Source organism: Triturus cristatus, chromosome 5_1 (assembly GCF_964204655.1).
Source record: "Triturus cristatus chromosome 5_1, aTriCri1.1, whole genome shotgun sequence".
Lineage (NCBI taxonomy): Eukaryota > Metazoa > Chordata > Amphibia > Caudata > Salamandridae > Triturus > Triturus cristatus.
In genome coordinates, this window is record NC_140587.1 from 992,279,306 (window position 1) to 992,302,743 (window position 23,438).

The window sequence follows — 23,438 nt, forward strand, 5'->3', positions numbered from 1 at the left end:
ACTGAACAGATTTACACCAGTCCTGCAAAAGGCACTTCCTTGACCTTATGGCTACCTCTCTGCCAAATTTCAAGTAATTCTGTTCAGCCGTTCAGGCTGTAGCTGCGTCTAAAGGTCCTATGGAAAAATGCATGGGGAAAACGCGTTTTGGGACCCCCCTTTTTTCTCGGCCCCCGCTTGACGAATCACCCCGAGACTTTCAGGGTAGGAGCTGAACGGAGCACCCCATTGGTTTTGAAAATTTCGCGAGGATTCGTCTGCCGGCGCCAAAGTTATTCAAAATAGAATTTTGAGATTTCCTATGGAAACACGGTCCTAACTATAACTATCTACTGGCGACCGCCAGTAGATAATATAGATATATATATAGATATATATATATATTCACTGAAAAAACCATAGGTTTCACACATGTTATAGTTAGCTGGACATTTCACTCGTAAAAAACCAATGAAATTCCCCCGTTATAGTTAGTTCAGCTAACTATAACTCGCGCGCCCGCAATCCACTGCTGATGACGTCACATATTACATCACTTATGAAATGGTCAGTGACATCACTCATGACATCACTGATGACATGTCAAATGACATCACTGATGACATCACTGATGACATCACTGATGACATCATGAATTGAGTATGTGTTTCTTAACAATTTTAGTATGTTTAATATATATAGGGAAAGGCCTGTTGAAGAATGAGTGGGTGTACAAGTGTGTAAATGGATGATTTTCTGTGGTGCGTAACTAACTCTATAAGTGAGTCATTAAATGTATCTTACTGCAGACTAGTGACTAAACTGTAAATGTCTGTATGTTTCTGTATGTTGGTGTATAAGTGGCTGCATGGTTTTGTGAATACCTATATGAGTGTCTATATGAGTTGTTGATTGCTTGTCTCAGTATCTGTATGGGTTCCTGAGTGTTTGTGTGGGTAGGGTGTGTGTGACTCTATGCAGAGATGTGTGAGTGGGTGATTCTATGGGTGCATGGTTTTAAGAGTGCATCTGTGATGGACTGTATGGTTGAGTGAGTGTATGTATGGGTGTGTTAGGGATTGAATGTATATCTCAGTGGTACATTTGTGACTAACTACATATGTGAAAGGCAGTATATATGCGTGTAAGAGTATATAAGTGGGTAGATGTGATAGTGTGTGATTGTGAGAGTGACTGTATGGATGAGTGTGTGCTTGTATCAATGATTCTATAAGTGCGTAAGAATGTGGTACTACTTTTAATATTTAAGTGAACTTGAGTGTGTATAACCGCATAGGTGAGTAAATGGGAGTGTAATTATTTGCATGACTGACTAGGTGTGAGAGTACCTCTATGGATGATTGGTGGTGTGTGAGTGTCTATATAGGTGTATAAATGCATATGATAGTCTTGTATGGAGTGATTGTAAGTATGCGTGACTGTACAGGTGAATGAGTGGAGGTGTATGTAGACCTAAGAGTTAGGAGGGGTATGTAGTTATTGGTATTGGAGTATGTATGGTTTTGAGAATGGAACTCTGAAATTTTGAGTCGGTGTATCAAAGGTTATATTAGGGTGTGAGAAGATGTGGTAATTTATCACATGGATGACGTCATCAGTGATGTCATCAGTGATGTCATTTGAGATGTCATCAGTGATGTCATGAGTGATGTCATGAGTGATGTCACTGACCATGTCATGAGTGATGTAATATGTGACGTCATCAGCAGTGGATTGCGGGCGCGCGAGTTATAGTTAGCTGAACTAACTATAACGGGGGAATTTCATTGGTTTTTTACGAGTGAAATGTCCAGCTAACTATAACATGTGTGAAACCTATGGTTTTTTCAGTGAATTTGCACGTTTTTTTAAATGCTAATTCCGAACTATAACGTATGTGAAACCTATGGTTTTTTCAGTGAATTTCAAAGGTTTTTTAAATGCTAATTCCCAACTATAACGTGTGTGAAACCTATGGTTTTTTTAGTGAATTTGTAAGGTTTTTTAAATGCTAATTTATGTATATATTATTATATTTTTTATATAATTATTTTATAATAAACTACCTATGTATATAGTGATAGATTGACTGTATCCTGTAATATTGAATGGCTCAGCTCTTTTTTTTTTTATTTGGATAAAGTTGAACAGCATAGTTAATATCTTCTATAAACTATAAACACTTTCATTTTTTTTTTTTTTAAAAGGGTTTTTGACCGTGCGCGCACGGTGTGCGCTCCACGTTCGCATGCGTACGTCCTGCGTGCTCCGTGCGTGCGTGCTCCCTACGCGTGTGCGCGCGTGCTCCCTACGCGCGTGCTTCGTACGCGCATGCGTACGTTGTGCGTGCTCCGTTCGCGCATGCTCCGTACGCGCATGCGCGCGTAGACCCTACGCGCGTGCTCCGTACGCGTATGCGTGCGTACACCGTGCGCGTACGGTGCGCGTACCGCCGTGCTCCAAGTGCGCATGTGTGCGTGCTCCGAGTGCGCATGCGTGCGTTCTACGTGCGCGTACTGTACGCGTACCGTGTGCAAGCCATGTGATTACAAAACAACACTTTTCATTGGTTCATATTAGTTTCTGTTTCAGAATCTTCAAACGCCACACCCACTCCCCTCACTTTTTCTACTAATTTCCTGAGAGAAGGTTGCTGAAGAGCTACTCCAGTGAAATGGCAGAACACCAGTCATCTTCAGCCAGTGAGGAGACCTTTCAAGAACGACCAAGAAAGAGCAAACAGAAGCACTCTTTCATTTGGAATTATGTCACTTTTCCAGACGGGCAAAAAAAAGTGAATGCGCCAAAGGTCACTTGTACAATTTGCGGAAGTGTCCTGTCTAGAGGGGATCCGGACAAAAAATACTCCTTCAGCATTCATTGCATGCTCAGGCATTTTAAATCAATGCATCCAATTTGGTTTGCTCGTGAAACCACAAGAGCCCTAAGGGAGAACCCTCCACCTGGACCTTCTCAGCTGAGCACATCATCTGCGGCTGCAGATTCACCATGCACCAGGCCTCTTGACATCCGACCCCTGTTTCAAAAAGTGCACATTCATTGCAATATGTGCAATGAGGTAATTTGCTACGGAGAGAGTAGCATAAATTTAATTGAAAACCGTATACAGCAGCACACATGCTCCAGGTCATAATTTTTTTTTTTTTTTTGTTCCTGTTGAGCAGTTTTTTGATTCCCAGTTTTGTTTTGGTGCTGTAAAAAAAAAAAACCAAAAATAAAAAATTGTTTGAAAACTAAAAAAAAAATATAATCCAGAAAAAAGAAAAAAAACTGTTCTTTTAAGAACTCACTTCACTTCTCCAAAAAGAGCTATATTCTTAATATACTGTTTTTTATTTTGATTGAATGAATGTGTAGTGTATACAAGAATGATTGAAATTATTGAAATGACTGAGTAAAGAGGAGGAAAGGACAGACAGAATGACTGAGAAAAGGAAATTATGATCAGTCATGAAAGGGAAGTGAAAGACTGACTGCAACAAAAGGACTAAGGGTAGAGGATACATGTAATAAGAGTAAATGAGTAAGGGAATGGCAGTGAGTAATGGAGAGTGATAGAGGGGGAGTGAGAAAAGGGGAGTAAGGGACGGAGATAGGAAAAGTACAGCAGGGTAAAGGGATTGAAAGTAAGAGAAGTGGAGTGATGGTGAGATAAGGGGTATGAGGATTAGAAAAGGGGGTAAGGGAAAGTGAGAGATGGGGAGTGAGGGGATGGAAGGATTTAGGAAACTGGAGTGAGAGAAAGGGAGTCAGGATTTCAATGGGCAAAGGAGAGTGAGGGAGAGTGAAGGAAAGAATGCGAAAAGATGAAGGGGTGTGAGATACAGACAGGAGGAAGTGAAGTAGGAGAATAGGAGTGACTATGAGTAAAGGATAGTGACAGTTAGGGAAGGTGAGGGAAGGAGAATGACGGAGAAGGTTAAAAAATTAACATAGATGGAAAATGAGTGATGGAGAGAGGAGAAGTGGTAGAAACAGAGATGTTAAGGAAATTAAGGGTAAGACAGAAAAAGGGAGAGAGACAGAGACAGAGAGCAAGGAACTGAAAAGGAGTAAGGCAGTTAGAATGACTGAGACATATGGAAACAGGGAGAGAAACATGGTTGAAAAAATAGTGATGGAGGCAGTAAACCTAGGGGAGTAGTAGAGAAGGAGTGAGGGAGTTAAGAAAGAGCAGTAGAGGAAGAAGAGAGAGGGAAGGGGAATGAGAAAAGCAGAGTGAGTAGAAGTGAAGAAAAGGGAGCATGAAAGTGAAGGGGTGAGAAATACAGATATTTTAAACTTACCTGACCAACAAAATAACTTAATTAGAAATAAATGTTTTATTTTAATTGCTAGAAAAAAGGATTACATTTCCTAAATTTTCTTTCTCGATCTGAAAAAAAAGAAAAAAAGTATTAATATTTAACAATACATTTTAGAATACACATATTTTCATATTTAACAAAGTCTTTTTTTGCCCTTTTTTTGCTGTTTTCAGAATATATTGAATTTCACTGAAAATAGTGATATCAATTGCATTCATCACTTAACAGCGAGCAAAAAAATTAACAATCTAAAAGATTGTTTAAAAAAAGCCCTGAATCTATCCTCAGTAAAACATACCTTGATAGAAATGTAACATATATATTAAAAATATCTTCTAAGAACAATAACTATTTGCAATAAATATTGTCTGTAAATCTTGTTGCTTAAGCACATACACCAAAATAATATCTGTCAAAGAAGTCCACAATAGAAACAGTTACCTTTCCATGAGGCCAAATGGTAATTTAAAAAAAAAATTGGGTGAAATATCCAATGGTAATCCAATAAAATCGAAATAATGGTTTCTTCAGATGCTGCAATTTGTATCTAAAATTTTGGTTTTAGAAAAATTAAGTAGGAATTTGGTAATTCTGCAGGCAAACGTTGCTTGAAAATCAATTGTGAATCATTACACAGTGTCCAGACTTTTTCACATTTTAGATAAACTGTGTAATGACCATCATGGAAAATGATTGCAACTGCAACAAAAGTCTTTCCTGATATTGATAATTGATTTCCTGTAAACTTCTTTATTAAAGTGTCCAATTTTGTTCCATCAGCTCTACAACGTTGCATCATTAAAATTACATACTGTCCATATTTCTTTAAAAATAACGTTGATAACATTTCTGATTTACATTGAGAACATTCCATGTTGTGATTTGCATCTTTAACTAATGTACTAAAAGTCACTGATTTACTCTCTGGTAATGTTAAATATATGAACCTTTCAGAATCAACATTAGAGCTGCATGTGTTGAAACAGTTTTCACAACTATGTTCCCATTTATAAGAGAGACCAAACATATTTTCTATTTCTACCCCTTCATCTTCCAGTACCATAAGCATATACATTAAGAATTCCTGTGCATCTTGCTGGACATTTTGAGTAAACTGTGTACATCCAGAACATACATCTAAAAGATTTCTAACATCAGAAGCACTTTCTATTTTAGTTTTATCATTACTCAGCTTCTCATAAAGGAAACTCAGCAGAGAAGAGAATCTTTTTTCATGATTTAGTACTATCTGCTCTTTCAAACTTTCAAGATAAAATACAACATTCAGCACTACATTAGTGTAGCAGTTGACACCAGAGCTATTTTCAAAATGACAACCAACAACCTCTTCAGCATTGTCCTTTTTCTTTTTGCTTGCAATCACATCAGTCTCTATTTGTTTACTCTTCTGTACATCCTCATTACAGATATTCTCAATTCTCCTTTTCAGACAAACAACACGTTTTTCAAACACAGGATACTGACCTAAATGAGGAGCATAGCTTCTTCTTAATCTATTATACTCCTTTACACAGTTTGCATCAGCACTAACTTTTGACTCATCAAAGTCTATCATGAATAAACCAGATATTTTTTTTACGCGTGACAAAGCAACATATGCCATACCTTCTTTAAACATACTAGATCCAATGTTTACAAAAGCACTATCTACAGTTAACCCTTGAGATTTGTGAATAGTTACAGCATATGCTAGAGAAAACGTAAACTGCTTCCTACGTACATATAAGTCTTTCACAAGCAAGAAACGAACTGAACAACGACTAATGTCTTTAACCTCTTCAATCTGATCAAATTTTATTTAAAAAAAATTCAATTCCATCTTTTTTCTGGTAATTAACAAAACCCACAACTTTACCCATAGCTCCATTCACTAAACCTTTTTCTACATCCAAATTACGTCTTAAAATTACTCGACAGTTCATACATACATAAAGATTCTTTTCTAAACCCGCTGTTTGATATGTTTTTCTCTAGAGAATACAATTTAGTTGTCAATTTGCTTGTCAATATAATAGTTATTCCTTCATGCTGTATTTTATCCACAGCTTCCAGTTTTATAATCTCTTCATTTTCCAATTTCAAAAGTTCTTGATTGAATATAGAGCATTCATGTAGTGTTGGCATTAAGCAGATTACAGTATATTTTCCTGCAATTTTCTTGTATATTTTCTCTGGAACTATCTGTTGGAAACAAATTACATAGCAATCGACTCTGTAAAGCTTTTCTGCCATGTTCTGTGAGTAGTCCAATTCTGATATCTTTGAGAATACTTGCATAATCATCATCATTTGCTTGCCGCATATTGGTAATGAGTTCTTTGTACTCAAAGTATGTCCAAATATTCACATTACCTATACTTCCTAACGACTTTTTTTGTGTCTTCATGTGTAAGAGTATGAAATACTGGTTGTCCTTTAACTGAAGTGAGCTGCAGTAGATCCCCAAAACAAAAACTATAACATGTTTTCCTCCAAATAGCACGTCATAGTCTGTCTTTAGAATTTGCTGCATTCTTAAATGCACAAAGGCAAGCATTAAGTTTGATACCATGCTTAACTCATCAATAATGAGAACTTTCATTTTTTCCAATACTCTTGAAACTTCAAAACATGCTTCTCCTGTTAGCTTGTGGTATTGTATTTTGTTCTCATGCTCTACTGGTAACATTAGCAAACGATGGAGGGTAATTCCTTTTATGTTATATGCTGCTAACCCAGTTGGAGCAGTAACAACACAAGACAAAGTTGAATCAGTTTTTTTCTGTAGGTAGCTTCTAATTACTTTAATTAAGAAACTTTTTCCAGTTCCAGCTTGTCCACTCACATACATTCTGATTGGTTCAAATGATGTGCATGAGCACTCTTTATTTTCATGTAGTAATCCGTGATCAATTTGTTTTGTGACTTCCTCATAAATTTGTTGTTGTTCATCATTCAGTTGTTGTTCCAAATTTGGTAAGTTTATTAAATCTTCCTGAGCTTGATTCATAGCTGTTTCCACTTCAGTCATGGCTATTGCAGCTTCATTTTCTACGATTGGTTGTCCTAGAGGATCTTGACTGAGCGTCCCAGAACTTTGACTGTCTTGAGAACTGTCTCTAGCTACTTCAGCTGCAATTATTGCTTCTTGTTCAATTTCTTCATTTAAAATGTGTACATAAGTTGTGAAAGTACTGCATTCTATGGTATCTTTGCATGCATTAAAGGAATCTTCATAGCTTTGAAAATGTCCAAGTAATTCATCCTCTGAACGCCATGGTTTAAACAACTGTAAAGGTGCTAAGTAGTAAAATTCCTTCTTGTCAGTAGTGTCGCAACTCAGCTTTCTGTGATGAATCAAACTTCCTTTTGTTTGTTTTACCAAACATCCTTCCTCACCAATGACTTTATATTTTCCATTGTTGATGTCTTCTGTGGTATTCCATTTAAAAATGTAGTTCTGCAGCACTTCATAGAGACACATGTTCTCAAGATGATGACTTCTCTTTGGGTAATATGTGTCCAACATGTTTGTTCTTAAAATGTCTGTACTTTCTGGTTCGTACTCTGCTAAATATTCAATATCTCAAATAGATTTCAATAACCGATTTCGCATTCCTGCAAGCCCTAAACTTACCCAAATTATTCTTCTGGATTTGGAGTACAGACTTGCAGATGATTACCTATATGAGCATTCGTATGACCCAATTTCTCGATGCGATAACATCTTTAAACTGAAACTGTATAGCTTTTTACTGACAGTCTTCTCATGAGAAATCTCTTCCCACATTTCTTTCAATTCCGTTTTCTCAGATTTAGTGATGTAAGATGTGACATACCGAGCAACAGCAATATAATTGTCAGCTACATACTGAATATCCATGTTAGCATTCCACATGGATAAAATGACTGGGTTGTAGTCATTTATATATTTTGACTCTTCTTTTCTTCTTAGGTTGTAGGTATTTTTAGGCGATTTTCTTGTAATAGTATGTCGCACAGCTGACATAAAACTGTTTACTCTTCCTTTTGAAAGAACAGGTCGTGGAAATCCAAATCGACATTTTGTGTAGAATTTATCTTTACTCTTGTACTTTCGTCGACAGTATTTTCCACGCCGATGACTTTGAAAACGTAAAACTTGCTCTTTTAAGTTTTTTTCTTCTGTGCTTTTAGGTATAGCACATGTTGCATATCCTTCAATGAAAGATAAAACTGCATCATCAGAATCTGCTCCAAATTTTGGGGCATCCTTGATCCACAACAGCATATGAATATGAGGAGCACCTCTTGCTTGGTACTCTTTTCTCCAAAAGAAATCCACAACTTCTCCAAGAGGTGGATTTATTTTATTGCAGATGAAGGACATCATAGCCTCAAATCTATGATTGAAATATCTGCAAACATTAACCGGATCTAATGAGCACAATTCTCTTGCTGTCTTGTATTGGATGTTTTCAATATTTGAATTTGCCTCTCGAAGAAAATCCAGTAAATCATCCCAAGCGTACTCAGCACAGCTTAGGGTAAGGAACCATGTAGGAGTTCCTAAATTCCGTAACATACATTTCAATTCTCCATGGCGTCGGTACCAATATTCATTAGTCCCACGCTGACAAGCCATCAGATTAATCAATTGAGATTCCAAATGATCATCTCGCTGTTGCACTTTGTTCAGAAAATCCTTTGCAGACACATTATCTAGATGTACTCCAGTTTTTAACATGTGATTTACTGCATAAGATAGTGAAGACAAGTCACTTTCAAATAAAAGATGGAACAAATAAGGAATACTTTGACGAAATCTTGGATCTTCTGCATATAATCTTGTAGTCCGATACTCAGAAGCAGGAATCTGTACTGGACGTTCATCATATCGTCCACCTTTTCCTGTAGGAAACAGCTGGGGAAAACAACGAGCTTCCAAGCTCTCCTCCCATACACTTACGGGAGTTCCTTGTGCTTTCTTCATCTGAAACAAATCAATAGTGTTTCCCATAACTTCTTTAGAATGAAGAGGATGTATGCTGAAATGTTCATAAATTTATTTTTCTTTTGACTTATCCACTTTATCAATTTGCCCAGTTTGTATTCCTGTGTCTTCTAGTAAAACTTCTTCATCTTCATCCATATGAATTGATTCATACCATTTATTATTTCTTTTCAAATATAAATTTGCTCTTTGTACTTTTCGTACATCTACCAGCTCCTGCCAAATTTTCTTATTCTTTGTAGGTACACCATTAACCAGAATAACTAATGGTTCAGTTTCCAAACTATCTGCATCAATTGTTTCAATATTTTTTTTCAAGTCTAATGGCAAATAGACAACTCTTCCTTTTAAACCTCTTTGTAAATCTTAAGGAGGTAATTTGCCTGTTTTGGGATCCATACGAACTATAGTCTAAAACGGACACATTGAATGAGTATAGACTCATACATATTTAAATCACTAAGTTCTGCAGGAATATCAACCAATTCTAAATTATTATGTACAGCTCTAACTGGCATTTTATTTTCTTCTAACTTGTTATAACAGTATTTACAAATACGCTGATCTTCACCCAAATCAAAACAATTTTCCAGAAATAAATATGTAGCAAAATCCTTCCACTAAGAATTATTTTCTTTTTCACTTTTTTTATAGAGATCAACATTCCTTGTTTGAGTTTTATAATGGCTTCTCCGGCAACAAATACAAGTAATATTTGGTCTTTCATTAGAGATGATAGTAAATTTTGTCATTTGATCTTCAAAATTTGTACTAACAGTGAGTTCTACATTCTCTTCCACATTTTCTTCAATAACTGTGTCATTTCCTGCCCTTTCTTGCTCTGGACCGAAGTAACAAAACTCAATATCCTCACAAACCTTCTTCACATCTGATACAGATCCACGGAACAGAGCACTATTCAACTCATTTAACTTTAGTGCTGGACTTTTAGCAAAATACAATCTTCTCACAAATTTTCTGATTTCAGTATGATGAACTGCCAGCATCCTAAAATGGTAAAAAACACTTTGACAAACTTTCCTAGAAAGACAAGCCAGAGAATGTGCTTGCAAACCAGTATTCTCTCTCACTCTGCATGGATCTAGTCTTTGAAGCACCTTAATCTTCTGTTTAACACTTTTTTTTAATATATTCTCTTAGAAAGTCACGTAATTTATCAATAGATTCCTGTCGTACAGTACAAATACTACTACAATTCCAAGTGTACACTGGGGCTTTAGGACGTCTCCCCATAACCTCATCAGCTAACACTTCTTCCTCATTTCTTGGAACCATTTTCTCCTTTTCCATTACACAACCATCCTTAACTTCATATGCTCGACCACTGGTGTCAACTGCATGCAGCAAACTATTACTTTGAAGATAACTCTCTTCATTAAAATATGGTTCAGTACTTGAACTATGCTTCCATTCTCCTAAGAACACTTTACAAAAGTTTTTTTTTCACTTCTCTTTTTCTTTTGCTTTTTGACTTCATTACATTCACTAATTTATCTAATGTATGGATCCTGTTCAAAATTAAAATGAATAGTTTTCTTTTTAATTCCAAAGCCTTTGCAACAATTGATTCAATATGTTTCTTTTTCTTATAAAATTTAGCTTTCTTCCTATATTTTTTCACATCCTTTAGCAAATTGAACATCACTCTTCTCTGAAACATTTTTCTACGAATGTTTTTAAAATCTATTTTTCTTTTTAAGTCATTCTTTCTTACTTCTGATTGTACATTAGCATTTAGTATATTCTGTCGATTGTCTTGTTGTTTTATACTTGAAACACTATTTGCAAGGGATATATTTTTTACATTTTTTCTTTGCTTGAGTATATTTTTTATAAAATCCTTAGTCTGCTTACCAGAAGACTCTTTCTTTTTTCCAACATGAGGTTCAACTAATTTTTGTTGTCCAGTTGTCTACAAATATAGATGTTGTTGCTGTTCTTTTCTCTTTCTTGATTTTATAGGCATCTTTAATTTATTTCAGTGTTGTTCAGCAATACCTGAAAGAAACTAAAAAAAAAAATACCTTTATGTAATTTGAATATATTACTATATTTTTTATGAGCTTTTCAAATCCTATCATATGAGCTGTCCCTTCCCTACGACTGCAAGTCTTACACAATAAAAGCTACACAAATTAAATTTCTGACAACAATTCCTGTGTGCACACAGACTCATTGTGTGATTCTAGGCAGAAAACGATATTTGATTGGCAATTTCAAATCACATTTACTACTGTGGTAGAGCAAGTGATAATTACTGTAACAGCCTGACACATTTTCCTTATGGTTTAGAGAGGCAGAAAAGAGCACATGTCCTAACAGCTACTTGAGACCATGAGCATGTGGAACCTGGGTGAGTGATTAGACTAGAGCAAAGGAAATGAGCCTTGGTGATGTTGAATGTGGTAGCGTTACACACTGCTATCTGAAATACCACACAGTGCTGAATACTTAGCATGGGCGTGCAGGAGAAGCAGCTGCCTGTGTGCTAAGAGCGTGCTTCTGGAAACTGTGTATTTTCGGGTGCAAGAGAGATCTGCATGGACGCTTGCACAACTTCATGAAGACTGCACAGATGTATGTAAGAGTACATGCGGGGTAAGGGTTAATAGGAGTTTTGAACATGTAGGATCTACCTCACCCATTGCAGGAGTGTAAGGAAAATCTACCCTGTTGTTTTCAAATGTGTTAGCATTTGCCTCTCATTTGTGAGATATTGATTTGTGCTGAATGCTAGCCATCACAGTTCAAGAAAACAAGCTGCCCCTTTCCTACAAATGCAAGTCTTACAGAACCAGACCAACACAAATTAAATCTCTGACAACAATTCCTTTGTGCACACAGACTCATTGTGTGATTCTAGGCAGAAAACGATATTTTATGGCAATTTCAAAGCACATTTACTACTGTGGTTTTGCAAGTGATAATTACTGTAACAGCCTGACACATTTTCCTTATAGTTTAGAGAGGCAGAAAAGAGTACATGTCCTAACAGCTACTTGAGAGCATGAGCATGTGGAACCTGGGTGAGTGATTAGACTAGAGCAAAGCAAATGAGCCTTGGCGATGTTGAATGTGGTAGCGTTACACACTACTAACTAAAATACCACACAGTGCTGAATACTTAGCATGGGAGTGCAGGAGAAGCAGCTGCCTGTGTGCTAAGAGCGTGCTTCTGGAGACTGTGTATTGTCAGGTGCAAGAGAGATCTGCATGGACGCTTGCACAACTGCATGAAGACTGCAGAGATGTATGTAATAGTACATGTGGGTTAAGGGTTAATTGGAGTTTTGAACATGTAGGATCTACCTCACCCATTGCAGGAGTGTGAGGAAAATGTACCCTGTTGTTTTCAAATGTGTTAGCATTTGCCTCTCATTTGTGAGATATTGATTTGTGCTGAATGCTAGCCATCACAGTTCAAGAAAACAAGCTGCCCCTTTCCGACAAATGCAAGTCTTACAGAACCAGACCAACACGATTTAAATCTCTGACAACAATTCCTTTGTGCACACAGACTCATGGTGTGATTCTAGGCAAAAAACAGTATTCCTGGGTGATACCAGTACACCTTAACTTATGGTGAAGACATACTCCATAATATCTTACAAGTTCAAGGCAGTTAAATATCTTCCAAAACAAAAAATGTAAAACACAACTTTAAAACAATAATCACATTTCTATTTTTTATATCAAAATGCACCACATACATCCCCTTTCAAATTCATAACTCACCTTTAAAAGTAGTTAGTTGAGAAAGAAATGTGGCACTCACACAGCAGTTTATCAGAGCCAGAATCTCTGAGCTGTACACCTCTCAGTAGACCCAGTAAATGGCAATCTTTCCCTCTCTTTTTACACACATATACATGTTAACTTCAAATCACAGTGCTTCCCACATTTTTTCAAATGGAAACACACATTGCTATTGGTTGCAAATTTCAACCCTTTCCAAATGATCCCTACCCCCAGCATGACTTCTGCCTGCTACCATAGCAACAGGTCATGGAACACTGGTGTGAGCAGAGAGGTCAGAAGTTCAGCACACAATGTTTCTAATCCAAAGAGCAAGAGTGCTTGACTTTTCAAACCTAACAGCAAATCCAAAGTAATGTTCTGTGGAAACACATTTTTCTGAACCAATACAAAACATGCTTTTAAAAATTTAAACATACAGCCTAGTTTTTAGTGTTGAATGGTCTGAAACAGCCAATGAGTTCTTTTTATTTAAAAAAAAAAAGTATGTAAGCCTCCATTTTACAACTATCTTTCTTTTCATATTGCCATTCTACTGAAAGACACCTTCTGAGTGCATCCAGATCTCCTTGAAAGATGTTCACAGTGTGGATTGTAGGTCATAGCTATGTCTTCTGGAGTGAAAAGTATGCAGAAAAAAGAGGTATTGTGAAAGACCTTGCTTTGCCAAATGTAGACATTAAATGGATTGGTCAGAGAGGGTTAAAGTGGCACCAATTAATGCCTTTGGTGAAATCCTTTCTACATCTCCCACAGCCTGACCTTATAATTGTGCACTGTGGTGGAAATGACCTAGGCACTTTAACTGGGGTAGGTCTGGAAATGCTTGTTAAGGACATCTTTGTGCAATTGATGTCTCTTTTTCCACAAACTACCTTTGTATATTCTAATATATGCCAAAGGCAAAAGTGGAACTGGTCCAACCAATATTGTCCGCAGATTGACAAAGCAAGAAAGCATGTCAATAAGTCTGTTTCTGCTTTCCTCAGAGACTATGGTATGGGTTCTATATACCACAACAACTTGCGTTACAACATGCAAGGCATTTATAGAGGAGACGGTGTACATTTCACAGATGAAGGCAACAGAGTCTTCCTCTTGAACTTTGGACTCTGCATCGGTACTTACTTGTAGGTACAAAAAAAACCTCAATGAACACAACGGCTCTTTTTAGAGCCAACCAACATCTAAACACTTACACTTGATCTTTTTAGAGCCAACCAACATCTAAACACTTACACTTGATTTTTAATTCTATTTTTTAATGGTTTTTTTGCCGCCGTGCGGGCACCGTGCGCGCACCCCGCGATATTTTTTAAAGATTTTTTTTTTTTGTGACCTAAGGGTTCTTTCATGGTCCCCCTGAGAAGGCCTAGGGGGTCAGGAACTCTCTACCCTGCCTCCTTTTAACGTTCTCCACTTGTGTTTTTAACTCTCTTCTGCCTCTAAAACTCAAAATGGCGGCTGGGGGGTGTGCGCACCCCGCGATTTTTTGAAAAAAAATAACATGTTTTTTCACCCTTCGGGGTCCTTCAGGGACCCCCTGACAAAGGCTAGGGGGTCAGGAACTCTCTACCCTGCCCCCTTTTCACTTTCTCCACCTTTATTTTTCCCTGTCACACACATAACACACAAAATGGCGGCCGACACTTCCTGATTTCGACCGATTCGAATTTTGACTGACATGTAACCACCAATCAGAATTACGCTCGCGCACGGCACGGTGCGCGCATATAGATATTTATGTGCTTTTAAATGCAATTTTCTCAGGAACTACTGAACAGATTGACACCATATATGCAAAAGGCACAAGCCTGACCTGAGGACTACCTCTTTGCCAAATTTCAAGTAATTATGTTCAGCCGTACGGGCTGTACCTTCGACTAAAGGTCCTATGGGAAAATGCATGGGGAAAACGCGTTTTGGGACCCCCCTTTTTTCTCGGCCCCCGCTTGACGAATCACCCAGAGACTTTCAGGGTAGGAGCTGAGCGGAGCGCCCCATTAGTTTTGAAAATTTCGTGAGGATTTGTCAACCTGCGCCAAAGTTTTTCAAAATAGAATTTTGAGATTTCCTATGGAAACTCGGCCCTAACTATAACTATCTACTGGCGACCGCCAGTAGATAATATATATATATATATATATATATATTATCTACCGGTTATACAACCGGCTGTTGTGGATGGTGTGCTGCCCGAGAGCCAGCAAGATGTTGGGACGCCATTGTACGCCGAACAGCCAATTACCTAATTGGCTCTCCTCCCGGTGTGGGCGTACCGTTCTGCAGCAGCTCTAAGTATTTCGTCCAGTGGAAATCCTTAAAGAGGGATGGGGTCGCGTCATTTCCTCATTGGAAGTGGAGGCAGTAACATTCAGGAGGACCCCAGGCGAGAACAACTCTTCGTGGAACTGGCACTGAGGAAAGCTTAATGAAGCTGAAACGCGTCTGCATTGAAGTTCCACAGCCCCATGGACTTTGCTATTTTGCTATTTTGGTGAGAAATAAATCCACGAGTGAATCACCCTTGCTGTGTCGGACCTCTTCTATTGTGAGGGGGTTATTGGACTATATATATATATATATATATATATATATCTCCGGAACTACCGAAGAGCTCGTACTTAGCTGTCCGCAGTCACGCTGTCTCACACAATTCTCAGATCCAACTTTTATCGAGCGGGGATGACTTATCGTTGTTGTAACGCTGGGCAGACAGTCTTCATTAGCTCAGAAATTCCTTCGAATTTTCACTCCTCTTGGCCTTGCAGATAATTAAAGCCATGCACAGCCCTGTACCACGAGCGCATGCCAGCTTGTGCGCGCGGGGACTTCGGTGTTAAAAGGCGTACCTGATCAGTGAAGTTTGGGGGCAAAATCACTGGCGTAAGTAACACTGGCCAACACAGCCTTCGTGGCGCTGGGGCGAGCCAAGGGCCTCCCTCGGCAAAGTACCCTGGTCTCAGAGCTCCCTATTGAGTCCGGGGTTCTTGCATTGCAGGGGATCCGACCCCTTCAAGTTCCATTAAAGCACTGGGCAAAATCATATCTGCGAGGCAAATTATTTCTGAAACGGGAAGATGTTCGGCAATATTTTGTCACAATGAATTGCTGAGTTGTGAAAGGTCACTGAGTTCAAAGGGTTTGGCCTACGACGTTATCGTCTTGCTCGGTTGCTCTCGATTACTTTGTGGTATTTGAGGGCTGGGGTTTACGGTTCCTACGGGGCGCTTTGTATCACAACTAAATGATGCAACTCCACTGGAAGCTGCAGAAGAAAGGCATTCAAATTTCATGGAAAAAATGAAAGTTGTTAAAATACAATCAGCCGACAAGCATAAAGTGTGCTGGAAGGAATCTGGCCTCACAATTGTTCTGTGCAAACGAAACAAGTGGCGGCAAACTTGAAAGCAGCTGCAGCGGGGGAGTGGTGCGCATGCGCTCGACCCAAAAAACGCGACCACTATCTGTTTCCAATCACTGCCAACGCGATAATTGGAGACAGATGGGGTTGAAGCTCACGCCCGAGGACCCTAGGCCATCCAACAAACAAGGCGGCACAATCACCAACCGTGCACCAATTGCGTGCTGTGTTTTTTAAAAAGACACATGCGTGTGTTCAGAGCTCAAAAGCCCTTACTTAATACCTGGCAGAGCAGGGCATGCACGCTGGCTCAGGCGAGACCTAGCAAGGGAATGTGTGTAACATCCTCTCATTCTTTTCAGCTTTTCCATGACAAATCTAGAATAAGGCCTGTGTTTTTGAAGCATGCTTAAATTATGCTGATGTAAATCGGATAATTTTGTCAATTGCCTAAACAAAAGCAAATAGGATGACTACTTCCATTTCTGTGAATCAGGAACTTCGAGTCAGCAGTGATTCATAAACATTTAACGGAGATGTTTGCTTGTTGTTTGGTAATAGGTTAAATGAAGAGCTGTTTGATAATGAATTGTAAATCTTTGTTGTAGCAAAACAGGCAGACAGCTTTCTAGGGGCATCTGTCTTTTTCCTAATGAAAATTGCCTCAGAGTTGTTAATTTGTAGATTTTATAATAAAAGTATGTGGAAATCTCAGATGAGTTTCTACTACTGCACCAGGTAACTCTCCTGCTAAATCTGAATTGGTGACATTTGTCTTCGTAAAACAAATTACATTTCACTAGATAGGTAGGAATGTACAGTAGAAAAATTATAGTTAACATAAGTCAGTCACTTTTTTGTAATAAGTTATTCGTGCTGTTACATCTTAGAATGGAACAGCTATTTTAGAAAGTTAACATAATACTGGACGCATTCTACTTCCCGCAACATTACAGACAAAACTAAGAAGCTTGGAGTTATTTTTCTTTTTTCTGGGGTGGGAAATATATATATATATATATACACACTCACCAAAACTTGTGTCCGCTTTCTAGTTCCTGCCTCTATATATTCATTAAGAAGAACGACATTTTGTCAAAGTCCCTGAAATTGGCATTTTTAACAACATCATTTCAGTTTAGGATACGGAGGTGAGACAGCATCATAAATTAGTAGTACACAGACTGTGCAGGACAAAGGACACAACAGTTTAAGAAATATCACACATCTCTGGAAAAACGTAAGGGATTCTGAAATGGATCTCTAAACAAAGGTATTCATCATGTATGACACTTTCAGAGGAGTAAGGCATTGTGCATAAACTGGACTTGTGTATTGCATTCAGCAAATAAAGGACTCTCCATTCTGTGATGGAATCTTTCACAAACGTCTTAAGCAACAGCCAATTTCTTTCACATTTATGCACTCACTCATTCATTTTATAGGAGCTGACAAACTATCCGAAGCGTATATAATCAACTATTGTAAACACCACGTGGATATTGTGTAAGAGGCCAATGCCAGTAATTTATTTCATATTGGATAAAATCTCTTTCAGATAAACTGAGTGAATGCATAACCACCAAGTCTATCTGAGAGCCAGTCATCCAGCATCCATTAAAGCATATGCTCTACCTAAGAAACATCGCATTCAATCTTGTGGGAGTAAAATTAATACGATCTTGTACTTCTATTTATTGTGTGTGCATTATGCTAAGAACATACAGATGTTTGGTGGCCTATACATATTGGACCATATCTCATCAGGTATGTAAGTGTTCAAATCTTTGCCCAATTAACTGTATAATATTTTGCATAAATGTTTGTAAAATGCTAATTAGTACATGGAGATTGAAAATCCCTTTTTCGTTTGTCAATGAATGAACAAAATACTCTATTTGGTCTTTCCTCTACCTCCGTCCTCTCTTATCTCTCTCAGCGCCAGGAAGCTTCGGCGATAGTGCGCTTTACAAATCTCACCTAAGATAAGATATTAATCCAATATTTGCATGAGACTGTAGTCATCAATATGTAAACTCGTAACAGGCATTGTTATTTAATGTCTCCCTCCCCATTAAGGGATAAATCTCCCTGTGTTGTAGGATCACGTTTCCTTCACCTACTGAAGCATAAATATACAACAGGAGGACAATAGTCTGGATTAAAGGTTATTCAAGGCATCCATGACAGATATCTCATCATGGCTTTTTTCAAGGTATAAACCATCAACAGTTTCACAGGGAGTACATCGAGAATAGATGCCTGCAGTTTAGAAATCTCGGTCTATGAGGCAACCATAGAATAGAGTGCAGCCGAATTGTTAGATAGTCCAGTTCCAACGCCACTCATAGTTTCGTGCAGTGACAACTCAAATCAAGTTCAGGACCTATGCCTGTCATTTTCTACACAGGAGAATCCCAAACCACAGTCAGGTCAAGGCCTGTAAAGTGTATCCTTAGATACCTTAAGGGATTTATTATTCCAGTACAATTCAGTCGTTTTGCCTCGCATATATAATATTGTGTTTTTATGACTCTTGAGGAGGTAAAGTTTGATATACTTAATCAAGTTATGTAATATAATTCATTTTATGTCCCCAATACTGCCCAAGCAAAAAAACGTCAAGTATGCCACATCTATATATAAACCCATGTCTATAGCATTCAAAAGCCATGGGACGATGCAACTGACGAGGGTTTAATTTAATTGGGGAGGTACAGTTCCAGTTTTTTCTTGGTGGGTAAAGTCGACCTCAGGATGTTATTTAGCAATAAGCCATTCCACCTATTCAGCGGGTTTGAGACTCCTAGCCTTTGTGACTAAGGGCCCAATAACAATTTGTGCTGAACAGAATTTCTGGGTGGAATTCGACTTCTCATAATTATAAAGGGTGGCGGGGACAGTGTTTCTGCGCCCAGATTTTCTGGGCGCAGGAACACCAGACACTGTTTTCCTGGCAAGAAATTTCAGCATATAAACCACAAGGAGAAAGGGCTGCATTGGACTGGCCCCCGCAATCAACCCCTCCAACTATCTTCCAAAAACGCAGCATGAGCAAATGGCGCCATTATAAAAGTTAACATGTTCAGACAAAGTCACGTGTTTGTGAGAATTTTCGTTAGAGATTGCCGCCTCTTTTGAATGCCTTCTCCTTGTCAAGTTCAGCTATTTCAATCAAATCTACAGCCAAGCATGACTGGTAGTGTACAGAGAAAGAAGTGAACGCCAGATATCATATAGTGCATACTGTGCATATTGTGATACTGTGACTGTTCGAAAACGGTAGTTCAAACAGTCTATGGGCCTTTTAGAACTGCAAGCTGTGGCATGCGTGTCTGGCTTCAATGACAAAGACATCACGGGGTCTCTCATAGGGTTAGTAACACAGAATGAGGTTAAGTAGTAATCACAGAACAAGGTCAGACGAGCGAATAGTATTGGTGGATTGGCCTTGACGGTATGATACCGAGAACCAATCAGGTCCAGGGCGCTTGCTTCATGGTAACTTCTCCACGGCTGACCTGATTTCATCAGTAGTGATTGGTTCTTCTAAAGATGTTAAATAAAGAGCTTGTTTAGGGCGATGTAATGTCATGTGGGTGGGCATTCTATAGTCCACTATCTAAATTCTGTGACTGGTGGTCAAGGAAGGAATAGTGGGAATGGAATTCTCTGATAATGTCTGAAGTATGTGTCTAGATATTAGCAGCTGCAACAGTGATGCTCTTGATACGTTTTCTTTGATTTTTCTAAACTATTAAGCATGGAGTTGGTTGGCTTTTTCATCTTTTTGTGCAACTATTTGCAGGTGTAACATGTCTGACTGCCTGTCTCGTTAGCAGCTGTTCAAATAGAGCCTTCATCTTCCTTAATTCTCAAAAGGTTTTTTATGAGCAGTGTACCTTATGCTGTGTTTGAAAATGTGCAAATTAGGACTCAAAGTCAACATTTTATAGAAACGGCAAGTTTCTTAAAGGTGTGAAAAGACTGTCTCGCAAAAAGGTCTTGGCAGCATCCCAGATTGTATCGCAAGAAATTGTAACATTATCATTCTCATTAAAAATGATGCTTGCGAGAAGCTCTGAGGGTTGGGTCTCAAAAAACATCTCCTTGATGAACCGTGGTTTCCAGGCACCCACACCCCCAACCTATTAAAAAAGACTAACCAATCAAGCATATAAAGATAGCAAAAATAGCCAGTGAGGTCTTACTTGTATAGGTCAGAATAATAAAAATGATAAATCTAATTGTAGATATCAAATACGTACTAGACATCGATATGTCAAAAGAGGAAGCATTCAGATCAAAACGAAGGGGGAAAGAAACTAAGAGTCACCAAAGAAGGCCCAGACCTTGTCCGACATTACAGTGAAAGGGTAACGCTCCTGAAGCCTTCCAGGCAACCTTAGCTCCCTGCCGAGCGTGGTCTGTTCGGCTGTCCAAGTTACTCCTTTCTCTGTGGCGTTAAATCAACATCTAGAACAGTTTCAGGTTTTACAATGGTCAAAGCTTTTTGCTTCACTTAACAGAATGTGCTTTTTATTGAAATTTAACTATAGGCGCAATGGGAAAGCCCATCTGTAAGGAATTTTGTCTTGTCATAGGAAAGCTGTCATTTTTTACAAATCTCCGCATTATTTAGTGTAGTTGCTGTCAGGTCTCATAAGTGGGTTACTGTCCCCTTTGTAGAAGTTACTGTCTTGCAACTGCAATTATATATGGTTTCATTCAGAAATATTAACAATGGCAAGAGCATCTATAACGCATCTTTGCGCAGCCAAAGTGCGGAGAACACCTAGTCAGTACAATCTAAAACGATCTCAGTTGTCAGAAGCTTTGAGCAAGGGTCAAAATAATGCTTGAACATGAAGAAAAAGTTACTCTTTCTGGTGGATACTCTCCCTAACCCCAGATTCCCCACCTGTAATGGTTCGCAGGATCTTCTGCAGGAGCGTCAGGAATCAGAAGAGTAAGTCTCCGTCCTCCCCTACGGCCTTCCGTCTCTATCAAACCCTAGAGAACCGGATGGCACGCCAGGGGAAAACAGGGTAACAAAACAAGGGAAGGAGGGTGCGACTTCAGAGGTGTGGCTGGGTTGGTACCAATGACGTAGTTCTTCTCTGTGCGCGCTGCAATAGAAAATTCTACTTACTACTACTACATATCACCTCATGCATTTCCCAACCATAAACATGTCCCTAACCCACCTACCACTGGGGTCTTGTTTAGCATAAGAAGGTGTCACCTCCACTGGATCTGTAAGGGACTAAGGACGGGGGCAGGCGTGGAGCAAACCAACTTCTAATTCTTATACCCTATAAGATAAACAATTCGGTGAATGGTCTTCCTGTAACATTAAATTTGGTACACAATTCTTATCGGCCTCTTACTCACTAGGATGATATACAAATGCGTCCCTCAATTTCCACATGGAAGGTAATAACGAAAGGCTTTTTGAGTATAGGATAACTCCTAGGGAGAAAGACAAAAGATAGCAATTATATTCGCCCACCCAGTGCTGAATTCCTAAATGCAAGTAAAAAGAGTAGCGCACTGCGCTGTTACCGTGCTTCAGAAGAACTCTGGTCACTATGGCGTGGTCCACGCTAGCGTCCCCTATGGATAAGTCGATCTTCTGTCTCAGGGGAAGACCAGCACCACTGAAGAGAGGTAGGTGATGGGCTGAACCGGTGCGAAGAGGGGTAGGAAGTGTGTGGACTCGGCTGAGGATACGATACAACTTGGGCGTAATGATCAGTAGAGGAGGACGCTACTGATCAGTGTAATAAACAAAGGACATGTACTTGTGAGAGGAGTTCGGGAACCCTAAACCTCGGAGAGGGGATATTCACGTGTCAACACCCAACCACCACCCAGGAGTGAGCACCCCCACGACACAGCAGCCCTGGGGAAGGAAGATGACTGGCACTCACTCTGTACTCCGCCGCAATTGGCGGGAATCAAAAATGCTTTTAAAGCAGAAGCGAGCCTCCAGATGGCAGAGGGGCTCGCGAATCACGGCTGTATGCTACTAGAGCAGAAGCGAGCCTCCAGATGGCAGAGGGGCTCGCGAATCACAGCTGTAAAGTGTCTGTAGAAAGACACAGAACACACGGGCAGAACCCGGGAAGGCTCGGCGCTCACTAGCGCGACCACGGAAACAGGAAGTTCAATCCGGAAGTCAGGCAAACTAAGCGAAGACGGAAACCAGGCATCAAGCTAGAACGCTAAGCGCGTTCGTACGCGTCTTAGGTCCTTATATACTGGACCGTCTGTCGATCCGGATCACGGGGCATGACACCACCTTGGCAGCAGACTGTATCTGGAGATTTTTCTCAGCCATTCCCTCACGCCTCAGTAGGGGACGTTGTGGTGATCGCAATGGGTCGGTCCCGCCCCGGATGTCATGTTAGGGCCCCTACCTAACAGCCAACTCCACGCAGTGATGTCAATATCTTTCTGATCATTGTCTGCACCATCAGAAGCGGAGCCAAAGAAAATCACATTGTACCAGTGTGCTCATCTAGATTGGAATCTACTAACATGCACTAGATGAGTCCATTCCACAGAACGGGGAGGAAAGTAGGTCGGTGAGGGAATCTGCAGTTATTAGACATGTATCCACCAGACAGAGTGAACTTTTTCTTCAGAAGGATACTTCTAACTGCAGGTTCCTCATCTTGTGTATAGGCACACAAGCAGCACCTCCCAGGTGGTGGGTTTGTAGAATAGCGCAGACCAAGAAATCCTGCAGGACAGACCGGACAAAATGCTCCTCACACCAGACCGGGCTATCCAGGTAGTAGCGTTTCATGAATGTGTGAACTGACACCCATGTACCTGCCTGGAAGATGTCTAAGAGTGGCACACTGCACACGAGTAGCATGGTAGCAGCCTTTGCTATGGTGGAATGAGTGCAAAGACCTTCTGGAGCCTGGTTCTTGGCTAGCTGGAGTGGAGAACAAATGCTTGTGGCCAGTTATGCCTTACCCAGTCT

The 23,438-nt window shown here is 39.4% G+C and overlaps 1 protein-coding gene across 2 annotated transcripts in view; it reads right to left on the reverse strand.

Moving 5' to 3' along the window:
• Positions 1–23,438, reverse strand: part of MTRR (5-methyltetrahydrofolate-homocysteine methyltransferase reductase) — a 399,747-nt gene that overhangs the window by 53,134 nt on the left and 323,175 nt on the right. The gene's annotated exons all lie outside the window — the stretch shown is intronic.